We start from the raw sequence: 17757 nt of genomic DNA, 5'->3' as shown, positions 1-17757 counted from the left end.
CTCAGAGCCCCCTCTCACTGTGAGGCGCCCCCCCCAGTGTGAGGCAACCCCCACTCAGAGCCCCCCCCAGTGTGAGGCAACCCCCCCCACAGCTCTCGCCCCACGGACAGCCCCCCAGCATGAGGCGCCCCACAACCCCCTTCCCAGCCTGAGCCCCCCCCCGACCGCCCACTGACAGCCCCTCCCGGTGTCGGCCGCTCCGCCTCAGCCGCCCGCTCCCCTCGGCGTTGCCCCCCGCGCGAGGCCCCGCTCCTCCCCGGCACCGTCCCGACCCCCGCCCCCGGCAGGGCTGCGCCTGCGCGGCGGCCCCTCTCCCATCCGGGTCCCTCCGTGCGGTGTAGCAGGTCGGTAGGCGGGAAATGGCGACTGGCTGCTGAGCGGCTGCGGAGCCCCGGCGGCGGTGTAAACACAGCGGCGTCCGCCCGGCCTGGCCGCCGGGGCCCCGGATACCGGGGCCCGCCTCCTCCTCGGCACCCCGCACCCACAGGTAGCTGACACCCCCTCCCAGCCAGCGCGGGGTCCCGCCCGGGATCGGGGGGAGCCAAGGGGCTCACTCCCAAAGTGGCCCTGGAGGAGCCCCCCCTCCGGGCCTTGCCCCCCCCTTACTAGCGGGCTCCCCCACCCCGTGTAAACCCTTCCCCGTCGGGGGCTCCTCTGCCCCGGGCGTGAGGAGACACCGCTTCCCTGGTCGCCCTCCCTCCCCACCTCAGAGGCCACTCAGTGCACCCCCCTCCGGAGAGGGGCCCCAGCCTCCCCCCCGAACCCCCCTGTGCTGGGGGAGGGTGCTGGGGGACTGTCACCTCCCCCCTGACACCCCAAGCCTCCCCCTTCAGGCCTAGGCCTATGGTGAGACGACTCCGCCTAGAATCCCAGATGCCTCCCCCAAGCTGCTCCCCCACCTCCGGGCTGCCCCCGGTTGTTCTGGGGGGACGGTGTGTATGGTTAATGCTCTGACTCGGTAGGCTGCCTGGGTGTCCAGTGGGGGGTACCCCCCTGCTGCTGCTGCTGGCTTGTGTGCATCCCAAGTTGGGTTTGTTTAGGGGGCGTAGCTCTGCTGGCTGCATCTGAGTCCATGTTACACACAAACACGCGCACACACACGGGGAAGTGTGGGGAGTGCAACACAGGACCTGCCTGTTGCTGACTCTTGTAGCAATTATATTGGGGAGTGAAGCACTGGACATGGCTGTGGGCTAACGCTGAAAGTAATAGCACCCTAGTATGGGATGAGCCTGTCCTGGACTGAATAATGATGCTGGGGAACACTGTGCCTGTGCATGCCTGTCACTGACTCTTATTGCAGTGATATTGGGGAGCGCAGTGCCAGCTGTCCCTACCCTTGACTCTAACAATAGTAGGAATGGGGTGAGTAGTGCCAGATAGGCTTGTTGCTCTGTCTATTGGTAATAATAATGGGGAACATAACCTTGGATGTGCTTGTTGCTGACTGTTAAAGGAATAATATTGGGGAGAGCATCACTGGACATTCCTGTAACTGACTACAGTAATATTATTGGAGTGGTAGACAGCCCTGTAGCCTTTTACAGTAATTAATTGGGGAACTGCCACAGTGGACGTGTCTGTCTCACTATGATAATATTGGGGACCACTGCATAAGATGTCCCCATCACTGAGTTGTATCATAATATTGGGAATACACTGCTGCACTGAATGTGTTAGTTGCTCACTTCTATAATGTTGGGGAGTGCAGCAGTGGGTTTGCCTGTTGCTCATTTTACAATAATACTTGGGACTGCATCACAGAATGGGCACAATGGTCATTTTTGCAACAATTTTGGTAGGCTCTATGTCAGAACCGGCTATCACTCCTTTTATCATAATAGCAAAGAGTGCAGTGCTGGATGTGTTTGTTCCCTTTCATAATGATGATTTTGGGGGATGTAGTTCAGTACCTGTCTCACTCTGTTTTATTAGAATATTTGGTTTCACAACTTCACATAGTATTATTTTTTAAATGAAAAATAAATATGAGGATCACAATGCTGCATATGCCTGGTTCTTTCCTTTTTTGATGACGACAGTACTTTTCACTCTTATAGTGCTGTGGTCTATGAGAGGATCTCAAAGCACTTTATTAATTATTGCTCTGTTGCCTCAGGCAAGTCACTTAACCTCTTTTCTGGTTTTCTCATCAGTAAAATGGGAATAATAATACCTCACAGAGGTGTTGTGAGGATTGATTAGTTCATGTTTGTGAAGGGCTGTGAAGATGAAAAGACCTATATAAAATGTATTATTATTAAAGTGTCATGACACACTGAGGTAAGGTAGTTATATTGTACCTATTTTACACATGGCTGAACTGAGGTAGAGAGAGGTTATGACTTACTCAAAGTTACACAAAGAAAAAAAGGAGTACTTGTGGCATCTTAGAGACTAACATTTATTTGAGCATAAGCTTTGTAGCTCACTAAAGCTTATGCTCAAATAAATGTTAGTCTCTAAGGTGCCACAAGTACTCCTTTTCTTTTTGTGAATACAGACTAACACGGCTGCTACTCTGAAATTTGTCAAAGTTACACACTGAATGTTTGACAGTGGCAAAAATAAAATCCTGGAACCTTAATTCTTACATGCTGTGAGCACAAGAGAACACCACTACTTTTATTTCTGTCTAATGGGTATATTATATTTTCTCAGATGTTATTTGTCCTAGGAAGTGATATGATTTTGGTGAAGCTATTTTGTTTTACTTAGTTTTGGTTTTGCACACGTCTTGCCCATTTGTAGACTTTAAAGATGTCATGGCACTTTTTGTAAGAATTAGGGGTGCGTGCCCCAGGGTTCTGGACAAATTCAGGTAATTACATTTCGCCTCTCTAAATTCTGTTATTCCTGCCAGGATACTTACACTGTGTAAAGCATTCTTCACTTTCCTAAAGTATTGTGTGGCATTCTGGTCAAGACTTGATTGTCTTCTCACTGACATCAGGGGTACAGAATAAAGTTCCTAATCATTACCCTGTACCGTCTCAAATATGACTGCATTTCTGGGATTTGTCTTTAGATATCCCTTTCCTGCCCCACACAGGTTTTCAGAGTTTTAATGTTTGTAAAGTTATTGGGGATCTCTTGTTAAGGGTATTATAGAAGTTGAGGATATTATTTTGTAAATGTCCATGCATTTCAGTAACCTAAAGGTAACTTTACTTCAATAGGGTGTAAATTTAAAGCTGGAGGGAAAGATGGCACTAACAAGTTACTGTGAAAAAAGTCTTACTTTGTTCATCAAAAGAATGACATAATGACAAAACTTATTTTTGGAATAGCCAAGCTGAGTGGTGTTCTTTGTTTCCTTTTTAATTACATTATACTCTTCAGCCATTTAGCACCCTTAATTTTACTGTGTTTGTCAGTAGCAGTCTTTTTCATGATTCATATAAGTGCTTATTTCTTTTCTTGACACCAGTTAGTGAAATTGTGACACTAATAAAAGCAAGGAAATACAAAATTAAAACTGAAATTGAGACTGAGGCCTGTCCTATTGTAACTGGTAGGTAATGAAGCATGATTTATTTATAAATAAAATAAATCACTGTTAGGAGATTCTTTGCAGTAGGGCTGTAACAGGCACGGCTTACACATGGGGCGACAGCAAAAATGTAACCGTTTGCTCTTGTTTGACTCAAAATTTGAGTGTTAATTTTGAATAGTAACTATTTTTAATCAGAATTTTTGAAGAGGTGGAGAAGAGAATCCCAAAATAAATAGGTTGAAGAGTTGAAATGTATGTTAACTTCATTTAAGTTTTAGTTTAGAGTAATTGAGTATATATTTATTAACAATGTATTTATGAGCAGATGGTAATGGTTTCTTTGGATTGTTTACGACATTCACGGACAGATTGTCTGCTGTGCCCATATACACAGACTGCTTAAAATAGTTTTCTGGTCTCTTCTGTTTTACCATCCTTGAGAACCCCATGTAGCAGTGACCCTTCATCTAGCTGAAGACCACTGGACATGACCTCCTCTAGAGCCAAACTAAAGCTACCCTGAGGAGTCACTTGGAGAGGTTTCTTAAGTATAAAATAATGATTTCTTCCCCGAAGAGGGACAGGTGTTCTGAATCTAAAGAACTTTTAGCTCTTGACTCCATGTTGAGTGAAGAGCCAAATTCTGTCTAGAAGCTATATCCTTTGCTGGGCTGATTTTTACCATTTCTATTCTTTCAAACACAGATTTAAGAGACTTCTGTTTCTTGTCATTTGGATTGGACAGAATTGTGTACTGTTTGTTACTAGAAGACAAACTGGAACTTTCAGAAGTGAAGTAACATGTACTCATGGATTTTTTGTTGGCTATTTCCCTAACTTCCAGTCTGTTCATTCTTGGAACTCCTGGTCCCTGTCCCCCTTGCTGCCAACTGGTGTGCTTACTATTTTAGCCCAGCCTCCCCTGGCCAGCCAGTGAGTATCTCACACTGTTTATGGACTGCATTGATGTGAGAACAGGACTTTAATTCAGGCTGCCAAGTTTTCTTCCCTCTTGATTCCACTCCTTCCTTGCTTTGTCTTAGGAGCATTCCTGTTGACAAAGTGCTGTTGTGATGCACGAATGGATCAGACACTGATGCTCCCAGCTTTTACTGTCCCAGGAAGAGAAGGACTAAGCCTGAATCAAATTCTGTTCCTTCATGTAGTATCACTTTGCATTACCAGTCATTAGAAGGAGCTTTTCTTTACTATTTCACACTCTCCCAATCAAATTCATAGTAAGTTATACTTAAGGATGGAATTTTTTGTTGGGGGAATCCTTCTCTGATTCTCCAGTGGAATAGTAAATTCTCCCTATAAGCTTGGTCAGTAAAGTAGAATTCTGGTTCACATTGCCTTTGGCATTCAAAATGTCAAGCCCTGTAAAACATTCTTAATATTGTAGGTTGTTATATGCTAAAATGTAATGCCTGTTGCAGAGTAATGTTGTATTGATTTGTATTTTTTTAGTTTTGCTTTTCATAGATCAAGCTATTTGGAAACAAATCTGTTGATGTATGGTTGTGTTAAACTGTCTACATTGCCACTACTTTAAAATATAAAGTGGATTTATTAGTATCAGTTTTACATTTCTAGGTGAAGGTCTTAATTTTTCAACTACTATTGAAAAATTAAGAGACGATCCATAGACTTCATGGATCCCTACTGTGATCACTTAAAAAATGGGATTGGTGGATTTTCAATTGTTGGCATATTTCATTTTATGTTAAGTGATTTCCATAAAGTCAGTTTCAGGGATTAGTTCAACCAAGGCTCTTAGGGTTTGCCTACACAGGGCCATTCAGAAAAGATATATCCAGATTAATTGAAGGTATGAATTTAAAGTGAATTAGTTAAACCACATAAACCCCTATGTGGATGCTCTTATTCAGAATTAAAGTGACCTTAATTTGGTTTAGGAAATTAAAATAAGCTGAAGACCGACCTCTAATTCTGAAAGACTGCACCTTCACAGGAGCTTGTTGTTTAACTAATCCACTTTAAATTCAAACTTTAAGTTAATTCTGATTAGCTTTGAGTGTCCCTGTGTAAACAAGCCCTTAGTCATGTGTAAAATATTGTAAGTGGCTTTGGTTTTACCTGGTTGTCTAGGGAAGGAGATTTGGGGAGGGAAGAGGGGGACATTTCAGATAGGATGGCCCAGTGACACTCTTGAGTGTCAGGAGGCTGGTGTATTCCCAGCTCTGCGAATGACCTGCTGTGTGACCCTGAACAAATCATTACGTCTGTGATTCAGTTTCCTGATCAGTAAAATTATTTATCGTAGTTTATAAAGCATTAAGATCTATGGGCAAACCTGTGTGATGCAGAAGTATAGCTGGTGCTGAAGAATATTCTCTTTACTAGCAGCTGCATGTGATTCCTTCTATTGTAGTGGAAAATCTAATGAGTGTAGCTCCTGACAGCTGGTTTTATGAGAACCCAGCCCCCATCAACCAGGCTTGCTAAAACTAACATTAAATACAATGCTTAAAGAACCCCCTACGTGTTGCAGCAGATCTAAGCGGGATCCACTATCTAAGTGGGATCCACTGTCTAAGGGCTTGTCTACACTTGAAATGCTACAGCGGCCCAGCTGTAGCACTTAAGTGTAGACACATACCAGAGCAATGGGAGAGGTTCTCCAATTGATTTAGTTAATCCACCTGCCTGAGAGGCAGTAGCTAGATCAATGGAAAAAATAGTCCATTAACCTAGGGCAGTCTATACCTGGGGTTAGGTCAATTTAACTATAAAAGCAGCAAAGAGTCCTGTGGCACCTTATAGGCTAACAGATGTATTGGAGCATAAGCTTGTGGGTGAATACCCACTTGGACGTGCATCTGACAAAGTGGGTATTCATGCACAAAAGCTCATGCTCCAATATGTCTGTTAGTCTGGATCTGTAAAAGTGGAAAAGAGTCCTATGGCACCTTATAGACTAACAGCTACCCCTCTGATACAATTTAACTATGTCACTCAGGGTGTGACTTTTTCACACTCCTGAGACACCTACATAGGTTGACCTAATGTAGGAGTGTAGACATGGCCTAAGTTTTGTGTAGGCAGACAGTGTTGGTCAACTATGAAAATGTAGGCCATAGAAAATTTCTTTCAGAGCTCACATTCAGACTTCCTGTTAAAAGTTGGAGAAATCAAGCAAGATACAAAGAAAGCATAAAAACTAACTTCGGGAAATTTAACACTGTTCTTCCACCTGCCTTTAGGTAAACAGGAATTTATGCCTCATTTTAAGCCCATTTTACTGTGCGTAGTAACTATGGAGTTACCACCAGGCATCTCCATAATCATGGAGGACATAGGTGAGAAAATATTGGTACAAGCATACATGTTTTGTTTCCTTTTTTTTCCAGTTTTGAATTTGCAATATTTATTTTGCCTTCATATAGTTTAATCAGGTATAAAATTATTTAGTGAGATGCCTCTCCCATGATTAAACAAGCCTTCACCTCATTTAAAAAAAAGTGGCTTTTTTCAGGTCAGTGAGTTTCACTTTGCAGAATTACCAGCTCCTGTTTGATGTGATGCCCCAGGATGCATGCTGCTGCTACTCATCTCATCCCAAAAGCTGGGGTACAAAATTAATTTTAAAAAAGAATGATAGGAATTTCTAAATAAATTTAGGATTGCCTTTACTTCATAGGTAGGCTCCAATATTTATTGCTTTTTTGTGGTGAGTGTGACGTGGTCAAGCTGGTGATCTGCAACACATTTGGACTTTGTGGAATATGCAAGTAGTGGAAGGCAGGCAAGTACACAAGGCCAAACTTAGACTTAAGAGGCTAGACTTTAAAGGTGTAATATTATGTAGTTACCTATCTCAGGTTAGGGCTAAGCAGTTCTTAGGGTGAGCTATGCTGACCAAGTTAAAGCTTTAACAACCATATGCTAAAATTCAGTTGCTTAGACTTAAACTATGTTCAGAAAGCATTAGCTAGATTGAGGTAGGTTACTCAGTCTAATATCACATTTGTAAATTCTTGTCTAGATATCTGCAGCTACAATAGAACTACATGATAATTGCAGGTGCTGAATATTTCTTAAAATCTGGCCTAAATTTGTTTAATTACCCTGTGTAATAGATTCTTACCTCATCTATTGTTCAACACTTCTGCTGCCTTCAGTGTATCTCCTTCCATAAACTGCTACTGCTGGTGGTTTTGAAGTAGTCTCCTCTTGATAATCTGGTTTACTAACATGAAACAGTTAAAACTAGAATGTCCCAGCCTTCTTCTCAGGGTTTTGTAATCTCTTTTGCCCCTTCATTCCATCTGAAGGGTTTTGCTCCTCCCCCTCCCTCCACATAGCTCCAGCTTTCCTGCTGGCTGGTAGGGAAGAGCTTCTTCCCTGGGTCCCCTCTGGATTCCTTCCAGTTCTCTCCTTTTTACCCTTATAGCTCAGTGCATTAGATGACAGCTCTGTTCAGCCTCTTCTAGCCCTTAGTCTCCTCACCTCTAAGGCAGCAGGTGCCCTTTTATAGGAAGGGCTGCCCTTGGGCTATTAATGAGGTGCCTGCTCATCTGACCCAACCACTGGCTCAAGCCCAAATCCATCACCTGTGGGGCTGGGCCCATCTCCCTTAAAGGACCAGCCCAAACTGTGGTATTCTGGCTGTTTGGAGCAATGTGCACATGCTTGTAGTGCGTGTATGTATAGGTACACACTTTGTTTATACATTTTGAAAATGAGAGCTTCTATCAGAATAATTAAAAAAGCATAGTTGTGAAAGAGTTACATTGCTTCTGTGAGGAAAAGGATTATTAGGACTGCCTGAGGCCATAAGTCAGAGATCAGTTTTCTGGAAACAGCAGACAGGAAGTTACAGTAGATAAAGGTAATATATAGATAACAGAAATAGCTATTAAAAAGTTAAATGTATTTACAGACCTTGTCTAGACTAGATTTAAAGGTATGACATTAGATTGAATTACTTAATTCAGTCTAGTTAACACCTTTTAAAACTAATAAAGACAAAGCAATTATACTTTTTTAAACTGATTTAGTTTAAACATGGTTGAAAAACACCCTGTTAGCCCATCAAGACAGTGCCCATGATTGTTAAAGGAAGTGAGCCAGGAAGTTCTTTGAACCTTGACATTTTTAGTGGACATTCTTAAAAGATCAGTAAGTTTGGAAGAAAATTCTGAGAATTTGAAAGTGGCAAACATGATTCCATTGTTTAAAACAAGTGTCAAAAAGTTACTTGAGTTTAGGGGTATCCTGCTAACCAAACTTTTGGAGTTATTTAGAGGTATTTCTGCTTGATAGGAAAATTCAGTTGATTTACTGCACTTAGGTTTTCAAAAAACATACCATAATGTTCACCTTCAAAGATTGATAAACAATATAAATGTGTCCTGGACCAGTGCATGAAGTAGGGTTCCAAACTGTAAAGTGGCTTGAGATCAGGAAATAGAGGTCTGTCATAGATGGTTTCCTACTTTTCAAGTTAAAAAGATATTCCAAATAGAGTGCTCTTGCAGCCTCTCTCTCCATATATTTCTTTCTTCTCCTTTTTGTTTCAGGTGGCAGCAACTTTAGAGATGGAGGTGTGACAAAGTGTGCTCCTGCATATTCACACTTTTCCAGTGGTAGGGGTAATTTGAAACTGGCCTCAGCTACACAGAAATTTTGTACTGGCATAACTATTTCAATTAGGGGTTTGATTATTTTTTTACCAAAATAATTATACTGTACAACCCCTAGTAAGGACACAAATAGACTGGTATAGCTTATTCACCTTGCTGTATAGTTAGTTATAGCAGTATAATCACTGTTATACCGGCATAACAGCACCCGTACTGTGGTCAGTTGCACTGTTTTAACTATACCAGTATAGTTAAGTTAGTACAGCGGTTCTCAAACTGTGGGTTGGGCCCCCAAAGTGGGTCGTGGCCCTGTTTTAATGGGGTCACCAGGGCTGGCCTTAGACTTGCGCAGGCCGAGGGCTGAAGCTAAAGCCTGAGCCCCACTGCCCGGGACTGAAGCTGAAGCCTGAAGGCTTTAGCCCTGGGTGGTGGGGCTCAGACTTCGGCTTCAACCCTGAGTAGCAGGGCTCAGGTTACAGTCCCGACATTTGGGGATGAAGCCCTCAGACTCTGGTTTGGGACTCCCATCCCCCCTCCACCCCTGCTGGGGCAGCAGTGCTTGGGCTTGGGCTCAGGCTTTGGTCCCCCTTCTTGGGGTCGTGTAGTAATTTTTGTTGTCAGAAGGGGTGCAATGAAGTTTGAGAACCGCTGAAGTAGTACAGCTTTTGTATGCAGAAAAGGTGTGTAGATACTGTAAAACCAGTTGGTCTCATGCTTCTGTGGCTGCTTTCAGTCAGGAAAGCACTCTTCCACATGAATGATTTGATCATTCTGTGAAATTCCCACAATAAAAATGAAATAATAATAGTTGGGGGGTTGTAGGAAAAGATTTTGATGATTCTGCACCCAGTGTCACATTTCCTTAACACAAAGTGGAACAACTGAAATGGTATTTTCCTATTTTCAGATTCAGAGTACAAATTAAAAACTACAGTGACTGACTGGGACACTCCCTCTGAAGTTCAGAATTAGTGACATCTTAATTTGATATCAGGGTGGATAAAAATCAATGTGTGTTTTTTTTTAAATCAAAAACATCTGATTTTTTTTAATTTAAATCGGATTTTTTTTGATAAAATGCTTTTTGAGGAAAAAACCGATCTAAAGATAGTTTTTATTAAGATACATTGTAACTCAAAGATATCTCATCATGGAATCGGGATTATAAATTCTAATTGTATAGTATGAGACAATATATTCATGTAATGTTTAAGAAAAGTTTTGTAAATGAGTTTCAGTAGTTCATGGGTTAGGGACCCAGTCTTATGGGGTTTCAGGGGCTTCTGTATAGATTATTTAGGTTAATCTTTCTATCTACCCAATGGGACTCAGTGCTCAGAAGATACCATCAGAGATGCTTAGTTTTGCGGTTCTCAAACTGTGGATTTGTGTCCCCAGAGATAACATGCTTGTTAACAGCAAAAATGTTTTAAAATAAATAAATAATATATAGAGGTGAGAAATAGCAGACCTCAACCCTATCGTCCCTCTGCAAATTTGTGTACACAGAGTGAATCCCTCACCTCTCTCTAAAAGTGCAAAGTTTCAAAAAGTTCAATGAATAGGTGCATTTGCATGAGCTGGCAGTCATAGTGTCTCTGGAGCCGTGGTGGGGTCACCAACCTAGCCAGATCCTGATAAGCTCCTAGTGGAAATAATAAGGGAAATGAACTGTGGTGATAAGGGTACACTCAAACTTGCCTACAGGAGTAAATGGAACCACTGGGGGGGAGGGATAGCTCAATGGTTTGAGCATTGTAAATTCAATCCTTGAGGGGGCCATTTAGGGATCTGGGGCAAAAATTGGGGATTGGTCCTACTTTGAGCAGGGGGTTGGATAGATGACCTCCTGAGGTCCCTTCCAACCCTAATATTCTGTGATATTCTGTGAATAGAAGATTGTTGGTGGCGGAATAGAGCTGGGCAAGGAGAAGCAGTCTGGAGATAAATGTGAGAAGGGAGGGACAGGCAGTAGAAACAAAAGTGAAACTGTTTGAGCAGCATATTCCAGAATGCACTTTTATGTAGAAATCCATGATTAAATCGAGTCTTCCTGACTAATGATTTCAATAATTATTTTAATCAATTTGATTTAAATCAAATCCACCCTGTGTGATATTCAAAAGGCGCATGAGGTCTCAATCAAAGCTCTGCAGAATTGATTAATGCATTCTTCAATCTGTTTTCCCTCAATCTCTGACTTTTAAAAACATGTTTTGGAGGAGTGTTCTATCATTGTTGTCTCTGATGCTACCTGCTACTCTGCCTACCTGTTAAAAATTATAAGTATTTGAAAATAAGGGTGTTTTTTAAATAAATAATTGGGATTTCTGAGCTTGCTATTGGTGGGTAACTATCTTGCTAAAAAGGGTCCACATTTGTGACACTTACACCATGAGTGAGCCTTATGGCCAGGAACAGAGCTTGGGGAAAGTGTTAAAGCATGGTATAGTTAAAATGGCTTCTCAACAGGTTTTTGTCAGTAATTATGAGTTGGGACAAATTGTGTTAAATGTTTAAAACAAACTGTGCCTAGGCTAGAATGCACTTTTTAAAAAAACATCCTTAACTTGTCCACATTAGCCAACTAAAATGTTAGAAGTCAGTTGTGTTGAACTTTGTTCAAGCATTATTTCCAAATTTGGTTCCAAGCCCACTGTGTACAGGACATAAGGAAGCTAGAAATTAATGTCTAACATTCTTCAAAACTGATTTAACACTTACGGACTTGTATATGTGGGCTTGTCCTACATGCAGGGCTTGTCTGTGCTGCCTTGCAGTTTGGACTATGGGGCTGTCAGCAGCAGTGTGCACCAAAGTACTGCACTGAAGCTCCCCTGTCTGGACACTGCCTGCAGAAACCAAAAGGTTCCTAGTTCACATTAAAACATTAAACATGTTGATGCGCTTTGCTGTTCATACCTGCAGTGGTCCGAACTGCAGGGCAATTCAGGCATAGCCTCAGTAAAGTTAATCTGAATTAACTTTCAAAGTGGTAGTTAGACCACATTAAATCCCTGTGTGGATACTCTTATTCAGAATTAATTAAGTTGAATTAAGCTAAACTGAATTAAGGCCACTTTAATTCTGAATAAGAGTATCTACACAGAGGTTTAAAGCAGTTTAACTTATCTACTTTAAATTCATACCTTTAATATCAATTGGATTCATTTTCTTGAGTGGCCCTGTATAGAAAATTCCTTATGCTTTTTTTTTCTTTTTTTTTTTCCTTCCCCCTCGCCCCCCCCTTCAGTCATGATGTATAGTGAAGAAGGGCCTGAAAGAAGTGTTTGGGTGAAAGGAGGTGTTCCTCTTATTTACATGAGAAATATTAAGAATTTCAAGAATGGTCTTGCCTGGTTTTGCTGGTGAGCTTCTTAAGAATTCCCCAGGATGTTTATTGTGAGCTCTCACCTTAATTGAAGAGGTAGAGGTGATGACTACCTTTTGTTCCAAGTATTTGTTAGGCAGTGAAGTTAATAGTTAACAAAAATGAACAAAAAAGTCTGGCATTTTAAACAGTGTGACTATCCTTTCCTGTCTTATATGCTCACTTCTTGGTCTCTTGTTTCTTATGATATCAAAATTTCTCTAGCTTTCTAATTGCTGTAAAGTCTCCTATGTTAGAGAAGACCTGAATTTCTAATATAAAAATTAGAAAGCCTCCCCAATTCACCCTTCCCCGCACCAAACCCCCCCACCTCCCCACCAAACCCACAAGTTACTAACAGCAAGATCTCCTTTAAATGTCATAAACAACAAAGAATACAAGCCCATTTTTGATCCTTGCAGGTCAGTTTTACCTCTACAGTTTTGTAGTGCCATATGAATATATATACATCAGTATATTGTATACAACTGTGTATAAGGATGGAAAATAATGAATTGGATGAAACTTGAAAATATGAGATGATAAAGGTTATTTTTTGTTATGGGTGTGGGGAAAGGAAGATAACGATTATTCACATCCGTATTAGAATCCAGAGGATTCCCCCAAACAGTTGTATCTCTTACTTTTATATAAATCACTCTATCACTGCAATCATCCTAATAGTCAAGGAGGACTAGACTAGAATCCCTTTGGAGCCTGGCATCATTATTCCCTAAACAGCTGCTTACTCCTGGGGGAATTCTGCATCACTGTACATGCCCAGAATTCATGTTCCCCACAGATTTCTTTGCTTCCCTGCAGAAAAATGACTTCTGATGGGGGAGCAAAAGAAAGAGGATGGCTCTAGACTGTTCTCAATGGTAGCAGATGACAGAACGAGGAGTAATGGTCTCAAGTTGCAATGGGGGAGGTTTAGATTGGATATTAGGAAAAACTTTTTCACTAAGAGGGTGGTGAAACACTGGAATGCGTTACCTAGGGAGGTGGTAGAATCTCCTTCCTTAGAGGTTTTTAAGGTCAGGCTTGACAAAGCCCTGGCTGGGATGATTTAACTGGGAATTGGTCCTGCTTCGAGCAGGGGGTTGGACTAGATGACCTTCTGGGGTCCCTTCCAACCCTGATATTCTATGATTCTATGATTCTATGAAAGCTGCAAGAGCAGTCATGCGCCCCTCCCTGGCATCACAGGCAGGTTGGTTCGGGTGCCCGGAGCAGCCAATAGAGATGTAAATCACCAGCTGGGGTGTGTGAAGGGGTGGGCAGGCGTGTATGAGAGAGAGAGGCACTCTGTCCCTCTTGCTCACTATTGCGGAACGCTTATCATGGAGGGAACTGGGATTGTTTAGTCTGTGGAAGAGAAGAATGAGGGGGGATTTGATAGCTGCTTTCAACTCCCTGAAAGGGGGTTCCAAAGAGGATGGATCTAGACTGTTCTCAGTGGTAGCAGAGGAGTAATGGTCTCAAGTTGCAGTGGGGGAGGTTTAGGTTGGATATTAGGAAAATCTTTTTCACTAGGAGGATGGTGAAGCGTTACCTAGGGAGGTGGTGGAATCTCCTTCCTTTGAAGTTTTTAAGGTCAGGCTTGACAAAGCCCTGGCTGGGATGATTTACTTGGGGATTGGTCCTGCTTTGAGCAGGGGGTTGGAGGAGATGACCTCCTGAGGTCCCTTCCAACCCTGATATTCTATGATTCTATGAGGAGCAGGGCTTCGGAGTGTGTCTGAGGAAGTAGGTGTGGCGCAGGCTGTCCCCTCAGGCAGAGCAGAATGTAGCAGCCTGCCTGCTTAGTGAATTGTTCCCATTGTCTTTGTGAATTCTCCCAGGAGCATAAAACAGGTGTAAAAGTTTTAAAGGTCCTTTACACGGCCAGAGTGGTGTAAAGGACAGTATGGCCTTATAGATGCTTATGGTGCTTTAGTGATTAGAACTGGTCTAAATTTTTGGACTGAAAAAATTTCTCATCAGAATGTACTCCATGAACTGTTTGCTACTGATCTTTCTGGAGATGGTCAGTAGTCGATATAAATTGTGAGTTTGATTCCCCAGCCCTCACTTGTTCTCCAGTTGCCTATGAAGTAACACGGTGCATATGGATGCAGATATTTGTTGACTAATAACTAGAAATAAAGAGTCAAACCTAGCTACATTACTATTAGGCAAGGGGGCTTGGGGATTTCCTCCAATGCTCCCCCCTCCCATTCTTCATCCATTGTATTGTAGTTTAAATAAATTGCCTAATAATTGAATACATTACCTAATAATTGAAACCAGCGTGATTATATTACATTATTTTGACAAATAAAATATGCAGAATATTAAAATATGATGTGCAGAATTTTTAATTTTTTGGTGCAGAATTCCCTCAGGAGTAACAGCTGGAGGGGTTGCTGATGAGAGACACAAGGCATTCCATCTCTTCCCCCCTCCCAGGGGGGCTGCCTCCACAGCAGGGAAGGATTTGAAAAATCCAAGAACCACATAAATTCACAAGTACTGTTTGCCAGTGTAGACAAGCCCTAAAAGATGCAATGTTAAAGTGCTGCCGTGGAGGTGTTTTAACATGGCTTGTGTAGTCGCGGCACAGGGCTGGGAAAGAGCTCTCCCACTGCTCTAAAAAAAACCCACCTCCACGAGGGGTGTAGGTACCAGTACTGGGAGCTCGGCTCCCAGCGCTGGTGTACTGTCTATACTGACATGTTACAGTGCTGAAACTTGCAGTGCTCAGGGGTTGTGTTTTTTCACGCCCCGAGCGAGAAAGTTGCAGCGCTGTAAAGTGCCAGTGTAGACAAGCCCTTAGTCTTGCAGGTCTATCATAAATGTTAACTAAAAAATCTCAAGTTACACACCACACTAAAATACCAACTTGTTTACATTTTCAGCACTTGAGAATGTGTCTGTGTTGTATAGATTTAATAATAGTAATATTTAATAATTCTCTAGCACCTCCTTTCTGAGGAACTTTTTAAACTTCAAAAAAGAAAAGGAGTACTTGTGGCACCTTAGAGACTAACAAATTTATTTGAGCATAAGTTTTCATGAGCTGCAGCTCACTTCATCGGATGCATGCAGTGGAAAATACAGTGGGGAGATTTATATACATAGAGAACATGAAACAATGGGTGTTACCATACACACTGTAACAAGAAAAGGAGTACTTGTGGCACTTTAGAGACTAACCAATTTATTTGAGCATAAGCTTTCTTGAGCTACAGCTCACTTCATCGGATGCATACTGTGGAAACTGCAGAAGACATATTGCATCCGATGAAGTGAGCTGTAGCTCACGAAAGCTTATGCTCAAATAAATTGGTTAGTCTCTAAGGTGCCACAAGTACTCCTTTTCTTTTTGCGAATACAGACTAACACGGCTGTTACTCTGAAACTGTAACAAGAGTGATCAGATAAAGTGAGCTATTACCAGCAGGAGAGTGGGGGTGGTTGTGGGGGGGAACCTTTTGTAGTGATAATCAAGGTGGGCCATTTCCAGCAGTTGACAAGAACGTGTGAGGAACAGTGTGTGTGTGGGGGGTGAATAAATGGCAACTTGTGATGTTTTTTGTTGTTGTACCCTGAAAAATGACAACATAAAAATGGCATCTTCTTCCTCAACAGATCTGGTTCCTCTTTATTTTGAGTCACCTCTGCTTACTTTTATAGTGCAAAAATACAATGTCACTACAAAAAGAAAAGGAGTACTTGTGGCACCTTAGAGACTAACCAATTTATTTGAGCATGAGCTTCCATGAGCTACAGCTCACTTCATCGGATGCATTTTACACCTGTTAACATGGCAGAGTCATCATTGGTAGAATAAACTGGAGCCAATTAGATTGAATCAATTTAAGTGCCGCTCAGGGCAGAATTTGAGAACAGTGGGATCATACTGATGTAGCTGAAGACAGACTTTAGTGTAGAGAATTGTTATTTTTTTTCATTTTTTCTTAGTGCACTTGGGAAATCTTTGTGATAATTCATTTAATCATTATTTAGTATTTATACTTTAGTAGCACCCAAACACGTCTTACAGCTACAACCTGTTCCCCCACATAGTCAGTTTTACCCTTTCTGAATAGATTGTCACACAATCACGGGGAGGAAAAAACATTTAACAAAATAGGAAAATAAGGTTGCTAAATCACAAAAATTGGCTAGGGGACTCATCTGAAACTGACTAAATTTGGAGTTCACCATGTCTCTTCAGTGTTTTACTGTTATGTCTAAATATATATTAAAATAAACAGTATAAAGCAGCACTGAAAAGTTAATATAGCTGTTAGAACCTTAACTCTTGGAGAAAAAATACTTTTCACATTTTTTAACTGGGCATCCTTAATGATCCATTAACACAATTTTTTGTGTGCACACATATATTAGCAAGTCACTTTGGATCTCCCTGTATGAAATTGACAATAATGCAGCTCTTCAGGGAGAAATAAAAAATGGACCAAATTTGATCAGAGGAAGAATAGATTTATATCCGCATAAATATGTGTTGGAAATATATACAAATATTGAATATATGGTGTCAATAATTGATATTGAAAAAAACTCAAATTTTAACTATAAAATAAGAAAATTTGAATGTGGTAGTATCTTGGGGGTTTTTCACAGTGAGGTTGATTGACTTCATTTCCTTTAGCAGAAAATTTGTACAAAAGGAACATTCTGAATAGTCCCAAATGGAGGAAGAGAATAATTAAAAGTAGTTTAAAATATTTGTGGTGGTAATATATTTTTTTTTGCAACAAGGCAATAGAATAAAAATGAAGCTGTGGGTGTGTGTTACTGATGTTTTGAAACTTGTAATTTCAAGGATGTTAATGATGTGCATTTCCTCAATACTCTCACACTTAAAAATCCTTCTTACCTTAAAGATTATGTAATTATATTTTTGTGTTTCCAGCTATGGAACAATTAGGGAACTATTTAATTGTACGTTCTATTGGAGATAATCAAAGAACAGTATGTACAGGAGTTTGGATACATTGTGCCCTTCTTCTCTTCCTACAGACTGGATTAGATTTCCCTCTGTAAGGGTTTTTATACCTCCAGCCCAATTGTGCTATGGAGAAAGGCTTTTTTTTATGCTAAGTAGTTTTTTCAGGATTTTGGAGGAACCCAATTCTCTCTTTCTTTTTTTTACCCAAACCTAAAGTTCAGGTGTTTCTGTAGGGAAACAATAAAATTGTTCTTTATTTACTCTAAAGGAGTCTCATTCTACAAGGAGAGGGTATATTGCTGTTGGAGCCAAGGTAACAGAT

At 41.2% G+C, this 17757-nt stretch overlaps 1 protein-coding gene across 1 annotated transcript in view; it reads left to right on the top strand.

Annotated features, from left to right (window-relative positions):
* The first annotated feature begins 298 nt into the window (after nucleotides 1-298).
* The window catches only part of CTDSPL2 (CTD small phosphatase like 2), a 74458-nt gene continuing 56999 nt past the window's right edge, over nucleotides 299-17757 (top strand). The window contains exon 1 of the mRNA XM_074966663.1: nucleotides 299-487. The gene's annotated coding sequence lies outside the window, so the exon portion shown is untranslated. The remainder of the gene's footprint in view (nucleotides 488-17757) is intronic.

The sequence above is a fragment of the Natator depressus genome, chromosome 10, assembly GCF_965152275.1.
Source record: "Natator depressus isolate rNatDep1 chromosome 10, rNatDep2.hap1, whole genome shotgun sequence".
In the NCBI taxonomy this organism is placed as follows: domain Eukaryota; kingdom Metazoa; phylum Chordata; order Testudines; family Cheloniidae; genus Natator; species Natator depressus.
Note: the sequence above shows the minus strand (reverse complement) of the source record. Positions and strands in the feature narration are given on the sequence as shown.